Source organism: Microcebus murinus, chromosome 14 (genome assembly GCF_040939455.1).
Source record: "Microcebus murinus isolate Inina chromosome 14, M.murinus_Inina_mat1.0, whole genome shotgun sequence".
NCBI lineage: Eukaryota > Metazoa > Chordata > Mammalia > Primates > Cheirogaleidae > Microcebus > Microcebus murinus.
Genome location: NC_134117.1, coordinates 82120579 through 82128769, shown reverse-complemented (window position 1 = coordinate 82128769; position 8191 = coordinate 82120579). Strand labels below are relative to the sequence as shown.

The following is an 8191-nucleotide window of genomic DNA, read 5'->3' as shown; positions in this document are numbered from 1 at the left end:
CAGACACACCTCAGACACTTGCTACCCAAAGTGCAAAGGGCATCAGTTGCTCCTCCAAACCCCCCCCCTGCCCAGCAGACCGCGTTGTCCAGCCAGCCCCCGGGCCTCCCTGGGGTGCCCAGCACAGAAGTGCAGACAACCACCGGACCCACAATCTCAGTTTTCGGATGTTTTTGCCACTCTAAGGACCCGCAGGCCAGCTGGGCCTTCTGGCAGGACAGAGAGCCCCGGAATCCGACGTGGAGAGCTGGGTGTACGTCCCCATGAGGAGGCGGTACCCACCTCCGCGGCTCTCCCCTTGCGGGGGGGAAAAGCAGCCACGGGGCCTCATAGAAGACACCAGGCTGGGCGCCCGCCCCAAAGTGGGGGCACGTCCCCCGCAGGCCACTTAGCGACGGCCGCCGGCCGGCGGACGGTTGGGTGGCGCGAGACGCTGCGGCCGCCCTGCTACCGGGTTCCTGGGAGGGCGTCCTGGAACCAGCGTCCACACCAAGCCCTTGGAAGGCCCAGGCGACGGAGGAGCCCCGTCAGGCAGGGGCCGAGGACGGTGACGGCCCGGGCGGGGAGGAGCGTGTCAGGCAGGGGCAGAGGACGGTGACAGGAGACAGCCGGGCGGGAAGGAGTCAGTCAGGCAGGGGCCGAGGAGGAGACGGGCTGGGTAAGGGTTAGGGTTAGACTCAGGGCACAAGTCACAATCGCAAAGACCTGGAAGCGACCCGAGTGCCCATCGACCCACGAGTGCGTAAATGAAATGTGGCGCGTGGACACCACGGAGTGCTATTCAGCTAGGAGGAGCAGCGGTGAGAGGGAACCTCTCGTGGTTCTCCTGGCCAGAGCTGGAACCCGTTCCAGTAAGCCAGGTAGCCCAAGAATGGACACACGAGCACCACGTGCTCGTGCTCACCAGCAAATGGGTACGAACCGATGGACACCTAAGTGGACACAGAGGAATCACCTTCATCGGGTGGGTGTCGGGCGGGTGGGGGGAGGGGATGGGCATACACCTCCATTAGGAATGGGGTGAGTGCGCACCGACTGGGGGATGGGCGCACTTGAGGCTCTGACCCGAGGGGGGAGGCTGGGAGAGGGCAACGTACCTGACCTTAACATTGGTACCCCCACAATACGCTGGAACAACATCAGAGGTAAATGAATAAGAACACAGGGGGGAGGGGGGCGCGGGCAACACATGTCACCTTCATACTTGGACTCCCATCATCTGCTTGAAAAGAGAGAGAAAAGAAAATGCAATCATAGAGATAAGAGACACTTTTTAAAAATAATGAATCCGAAGAGAAAAGTAAAAGGAGGCCTGTGGAGCAGGTCTGGGTGTGACTCCGGATCCCCCAACATCAGGTGCCACCACCAAAGATTCCTAGGTGTAGCCCATAGAACCCCAAAAGCAACGGGACGAGTTCTGGTCACATACTCCCTCAAAATGACATCCTGGCCTTCTTCTGGAACTCCCTCCCCTCTCAGACTCTCAAGGTTTCCTCCAGCGTGTCGGTTCCCACAGAGCAGACCTTTGGTCTGAGACCTGACAGTCCAGAAGCCACGCATGCTGCCGCGTGACGGCGGTGTCGCGGCTTGGGACAAGAGGAGGCCCCACGGTGCGGGCTGGGGCGCCAGGCACCGCGGCGGGCGCTGAGGGTGTGGGTGACCCCCACCCCGGGCCGCCGCCTCGCTCCCAGAGAGGGGACAGAACAAGAGGCAAAACAAAAAAAAAAAAAAAGAAGAAGCCTACGGCACCCGGTATTCCCAGGCGGTCTCCCATCCAAGTACTAACCAGGCCCGACCCTGCTTAGCTTCCGAGATCAGACGAGATCGGGCGCGTTCAGGGTGGTGTGGCCCTAGACGGCGGAGGGCGCCCCTGCCCCGCTCAAGAAGCCCAGCCTCTCTGCGCTTCCCCGCCGCCTCCTCCCGCCCCAGGCCCCGCGCCGGCGCTGACCCGCACCGGGCGGGCCTGTTGAGTTCACCGGCCGGGTCCGGCGGGCTCCGAGGGACGGGGCTGACAGGCGGGGCGGGGCGGGGCGGGCAGGGAGCGGTGGGCCGGGGTGGGGGGCTGTCTCTCTATACACACACACACACACACACACACACTCACTCACTCACTCACACTCACACAAGATGCGCCTCCACGGCTGGACTCACCGAGGTGGAGACATTCCAGCCCCCTTCCTCTCCTCGCCTGGCCTCCTTCACCTACCCGCCCCCCACCCCCAGCTCGTGGCCGCTGCCGCCGCCGCCGCCGCCGCCCCGATTGCGCATGCGCGGGTCGCCCGCCCTTTGACCCCAGGCAGGGGCCGCCCTCCCCGACAACCCCTTTCAGCTGCGCCCCCCACCCTGTGGGTGGGCTGCCGCCTATTCCCTCGGGCCCGGGCTGGGGCACAGCGCATGGGGGAGGGGAGCGAGTGTATGGGGTGTCTCTCTCTCTCTCTAGGGATGTGTCCCATGGGTGGGGTGGCGTGGTTTGTGGGGCGCAGAAGAAATCAGTCCCCTCCATCTCCTACCTCTGGAAAACGCCCAAGCCCTTGGAGAACTGCCGGCAACGGGACCGTGGGGGCCGGGACCCTCCTCTGTGTCCTCCTGTGGCCCAGTCCAAGGGGCCTGGGCCTGGCCGGGGCTGCATTGGACCCGACCACCCTGGCGTGTGGACTCGCTAAAAATCGGCGATTAGATATTGGATTCCAGCTTCATTGAGGTCATTTCACTAATGAGTGCACCGGAAAGAGTTTCCTAATCCATCTGTGAGGGTGGCAACTGAAAGAGAATTTTAAAGCTGACAGAATAGGCGAGGAAAGGCATAGGAGATTTCCACACCCAGTAAGGAAGCCTTTCCCGAAATGGAAGAAAGAAACGAGCAAACAGAGACACCGGTAGCCCGCCAGGATCAGAGTCTGCCCCCGAGAGAAAGTACCCTGACCAGGTTCACCCGTGGGTGGGTGGCGAGCTAGCGGCATTCAGAAGAGCGAGGCCCGCAGTCTGTGCAGAAGACACCTGCACTCGGGTGTGTGTGGCGGCACGATTCACAAGCAGCTCCAGATGTTAAGCCAAGGAGAAGCCAGGGAGTTCCCAACGCCCCAGGTGTCCTCAGCCCACGACTGGCTGCTGGGGGAATGCGAAGCCCGGCTCCTTGTCTCAGAGCGGGACAACCAGGAGATGTGACGTACACCCCGGGGTTCCCAGAGGATCAGGCTGAAGCTGGGACTTGGCCTGAAAGTGTCCCCTCGCATGGCCACCCCCTTCCCCTTCCTGCTCCTCTACTCCTGGTGCCCCTCCATCCAGGGGCCAGACCTTAAAGAGTCACCCGCAAGAGAATCCTGGTCCCAAAGGAGCCTTCTGGGGGACCCGTGCTGAGAGAGGTTGTGGGCATGGCCCGCTGGGGCTCTGCCTGACCCAGGGCTGAGAGATGCAACCTCCCAGCTCTGGGTCCCTGCAGGGGAAGCGTTGGCAAGCACAGGGCCAGTCCTCCAAAGGCCCAGGTGCAGGGAGCCCAGGCCAAGCAGCCTGTGGAAGAAGCCACCCCGGGAACACGACTGCAGGCCAGGGCCCTTCCCACCTCCTCCTCCTCCTCCTCCTGCTCCTCCACCCCCCCCCCGACCTCCCACCCCCCCCCGACATGGCGCAGGGCTCAGAGACACCTCAGACACTTGCTACCCAAAGTGCAAAGGGCATCAGTTGCTCCTCCAAACCCCCCCCCTGCCCAGCAGACCGCGTTGTCCAGCCAGCCCCCGGGCCTCCCTGGGGTGCCCAGCACAGAAGTGCAGACAACCACCGGACCCACAATCTCAGTTTTCGGATGTTTTTGCCACTCTAAGGACCCGCAGGCCAGCTGGGCCTTCTGGCAGGACAGAGAGCCCCGGAATCCGACGTGGAGAGCTGGGTGTACGTCCCCACGAGGAGGCGGTCCCCACCTCCGCGGCTCTCCCCTTGCGGAGGGAAAAGCAGCCACGGGGCCTCATAGAAGACACCAGGCTGGGCGCCCGCCCCAAAGTGGGGGCACGTCCCCCGCAGGCCACTTAGCGACGGCCGCCGGCCGGCGGACGGTTGGGTGGCGCGAGACGCTGCGGCCGCCCTGCTACCGGGTTCCTGGGAGGGCGTCCTGGAACCAGCGTCCACACCAAGCCCTTGGAAGGCCCAGGCGACGGAGGAGCCCCGTCAGGCAGGGGCCGAGGACGGTGACGGCCCGGGCGGGGAGGAGCGTGTCAGGCAGGGGCAGAGGACGGTGACAGGAGACAGCCGGGCGGGAAGGAGTCAGTCAGGCAGGGGCCGAGGAGGAGACGGGCTGGGTAAGGGTTAGGGTTAGACTCAGGGCACAAGTCACAATCGCAAAGACCTGGAAGCGACCCGAGTGCCCATCGACCCACGAGTGCGTAAATGAAATGTGGCGCGTGGACACCACGGAGTGCTATTCAGCTAGGAGGAGCAGCGGTGAGAGGGAACCTCTCGTGGTTCTCCTGGCCAGAGCTGGAACCCGTTCCAGTAAGCCAGGTAGCCCAAGAATGGACACACGAGCACCACGTGCTCGTGCTCACCAGCAAATGGGTACGAACCGATGGACACCTAAGTGGACACAGAGGAATCACCTTCATCGGGTGGGTGTCGGGCGGGTAGGGGGAGGGGATGGGCATACACCTCCATTAGGAATGGGGTGAGTGCGCACCGACTGGGGGATGGGCGCACTTGAGGCTCTGACCCGAGGGGGGAGGCTGGGAGAGGGCAACGTACCTGACCTTAACATTGGTACCCCCACAATACGCTGGAACAACATCAGAGGTAAATGAATAAGAACACAGGGGGGAGGGGGGCGCGGGCAACACATGTCACCTTCATACTTGGACTCCCATCATCTGCTTGAAAAGAGAGAGAAAAGAAAATGCAATCATAGAGATAAGAGACACTTTTTAAAAATAATGAATCCGAAGAGAAAAGTAAAAGGAGGCCTGTGGAGCAGGTCTGGGTGTGACTCCGGATCCCCCAACATCAGGTGCCACCACCAAAGATTCCTAGGTGTAGCCCATAGAACCCCAAAAGCAACGGGACGAGTTCTGGTCACATACTCCCTCAAAATGACATCCTGGCCTTCTTCTGGAACTCCCTCCCCTCTCAGACTCTCAAGGTTTCCTCCAGCGTGTCGGTTCCCACAGAGCAGACCTTTGGTCTGAGACCTGACAGTCCAGAAGCCACACATGCTGCCGCGTGACGGCGGTGTCGTGGCTTGGGACAAGAGGAGGCCCCACGGTGCGGGCTGGGGTGCCAGGCACCGCGGCGGGCGCTGAGGGTGGGGGTGACCCCCACCCCGGGCCGCCGCCTCGCTCCCAGAGAGGGGACAGAACAAGAGGCAAAACAAAAAAAAAAAAAAAGAAGAAGCCTACGGCACCCGGTATTCCCAGGCGGTCTCCCATCCAAGTACTAACCAGGCCCGACCCTGCTTAGCTTCCGAGATCAGACGAGATCGGGCGCGTTCAGGGTGGTGTGGCCCTAGACGGCGGAGGGCGCCCCTGCCCCGCTCAAGAAGCCGAGCCCCTCTGCGCTTCCCCGCCGCCTCCTCCCGCCCCAGGCCCCGCGCGGGCGCTGACCCGCACCGGGCGGGCCTGTTGAGTTCACCGGCCGGGTCTGGTGGGCTCCGAGGGAGGGGGCTGACAGGCGGGGCGGGGCGGGGCGGGCAGGGAGTGGTGGGCCGGGGTGGGGGGCTGTCTCTCTATACACACACACACACACACACACACACACTCACACTCACACTCACTCACACTCACACAAGATGCGCCTCCACGGCTGGACTCACCGAGGTGGAGACATTCCAGCCCCCTTCCTCTCCTCGCCTGGCCTCCTTCACCTACCCGCCCCCCACCCCCAGCTCGTGGCCGCTGCCGCCGCCGCCCCCGATTGCGCATGCGCGGGTCGCCCGCCCTTTGACCCCAGGCAGGGGCCGCCCTCCCCGACAACCCCTTTCAGCTGCGCCCCCCACCCTGTGGGTGGGCTGCCGCCTATTCCCTCGGGCCCGGGCTGGGGCACAGCGCATGGGGGAGGGGAGCGAGTGTATGGGGCGTCTCTCTCTCTCTCTAGGGATGTGTCCCATGGGTGGGGTGGCGTGGTTTGTGGGGCGCAGAAGAAATCAGTCCCCTCCATCTCCTACCTCTGGAAAACGCCCAAGCCCTTGGAGAACTGCTGGCAACGCGACCGTGGGGGCCGGGACCCTCCTCTGTGTCCTCCTGTGGCCCAGTCCAAGGGGCCTGGGCCTGGCCGGGGCTGCATTGGACCCGACCACCCTGGCGTGTGGACTCGCTAAAAATCGGCGATTAGATATTGGATTCCAGCTTCATTGAGGTCATTTCACTAATGAGTGCACCGGAAAGAGTTTCCTAATCCATCTGTGAGGGTGGCAACTGAAAGAGAATTTTAAAGCTGACAGAATAGGCGAGGAAAGGCATAGGAGATTTCCACACCCAGTAAGGAAGCCTTTCCCGAAATGGAAGAAAGAAACGAGCAAACAGAAACACCGGTAGCCCGCCAGGATCAGAGTCTGCCCCCGAGAGAAAGTACCCTGACCAGGTTCACCCGTGGGTGGGTGGCGAGCTAGCGGCATTCAGAAGAGCGAGGCCCGCAGTCTGTGCAGAAGACACCTGCACTCGGGTGTGTGTGGCGGCACGATTCACAAGCAGCTCCAGATGTTAAGCCAAGGAGAAGCCAGGGAGTTCCCAACGCCCCAGGTGTCCTCAGCCCACGACTGGCTGCTGTGGGAATGCGAAGCCCGGCTCCTTGTCTCAGAGCGGGACAACCAGGAGGTGTGACGTACACCCCGGGGTTCCCAGGAGGATCAGGCTGAAGCTGAGACTTGGCCTCAAAGTGTCCCCTCGCATGGCCACCCCCTTCCCCTTCCTGCTCCTCTACTCCTGGTGCCCCTCCATCCAGGGGCCAGACCTTAAAGAGTCACCCGCAAGAGAATCCTGGTCCCAAAGGAGCCTTCTGGGGGACCCGTGCTGAGAGAGGTTGTGGGCATGGCCCGCTGGGGCTCTGCCTGACCCAGGGCTGAGAGATGCAACCTCCCAGCTCTGGGTCCCTGCAGGGGAAGCGTTGGCAAGCACAGGGCCAGTCCTCCAAAGGCCCAGGTGCAGGGAGCCCAGGCCAAGCAGCCTGTGACAGAAGCCACCCTGGGAACACGACTGCAGGCCACGGCCCTTCCCACCTCCTCCTCCTCCTCCTCCTGCTCCTCTACCCCCCCGGCCTCCCACCCTCCCCCCCGACATGGCGCAGGGCTCAGAGACACCTCAGACACTTGCTACCCAAAGTGCAAAGGGCATCAGTTGCGCCTCCAAACCCCCCCCCCTGCCCAGCAGACCGCGTTGTCCAGCCAGCCCCCGGGCCTCCCTGGGGTGCCCAGCACAAAAGTGCAGACACCCACCGGACCCTCAATCTCAGTTTTCGGATGTTTTTGCCACTCTAAGGACCCGCAGGCCAGCTGGGCCTTCTGGCAGGACAGAGAGCCCCGGAATCCGACGTGGAGAGCTGGGTGTACGTCCCCACGAGGAGGCGGTCCCCACCTCCGAGGCTCTCCCCTTGCGGGGAGCGGCAGCTGACAGCCGTAGGGCCTCTGGGAAGACACCAGGCTGAGTCCCCGAGGCCCAGGGGGACACGTCCCCCGCACGCGACTTAGGGACGGCTGCTGGAGACTGCTGCGGCCACCCTGCTGCCGGGTTTCTGGAGGGCTTCCTGGAAGCAGCGTCCACACCAAGCCCTTGGAAGGCCCAGGAGACGGAGGAGCCGGTCAGGCAGGGGCCGAGGACGGTGACAGGCCAGGCGGCAAGGAATATGTCAGACAGGGGCAGAGGACGGTGACAGGCCGGGCGGGAATGTGTCGCTCAGGCAGGGGCCGAGGAGGGTGACGGGCCTGGTGGGGAGGAGCGAGTCAGGCAGGGGCAGAGGATGGTGACAGGCCGGGCGGGAAGGAGCAGGTCAGGCGGGGGCCCAGGACAGTGACGGGCCTCGCCGGGGAGGAGCGCGTCAGGCAGGGGCAGAGGAGACGGGCTAGGTAAGGGTTAGGGTTACAGTTAGGGCACAATTCACAATCGCAAAGATGTGGAAGCGACCCGAGTGCCCATCCATCCCGGAGTGTATTAATAAAATGTGGGGCGTGGACACCACAGAGTGCTATTCGGCTGTGAGGGGCAGCGGTGAGAGGGCACCTCTC

General features: G+C 63.3%; 2 non-coding genes across 2 annotated transcripts; both read right to left on the bottom strand.

Moving 5' to 3' along the window:
• Nucleotides 1–1737: 1737 nt before the first annotated feature.
• Nucleotides 1738–1856, bottom strand: LOC142876146 (5S ribosomal RNA). The gene has a single exon (XR_012923179.1). It is a non-coding gene; the product is annotated as a 5S ribosomal RNA (ribosomal RNA).
• Nucleotides 1857–5368: 3512 nt separating this feature from the next.
• Nucleotides 5369–5487, bottom strand: LOC142876033 (5S ribosomal RNA). Its single transcript, XR_012923168.1, has one exon. It is a non-coding gene; the product is annotated as a 5S ribosomal RNA (ribosomal RNA).
• Nucleotides 5488–8191: the final 2704 nt, after the last annotated feature.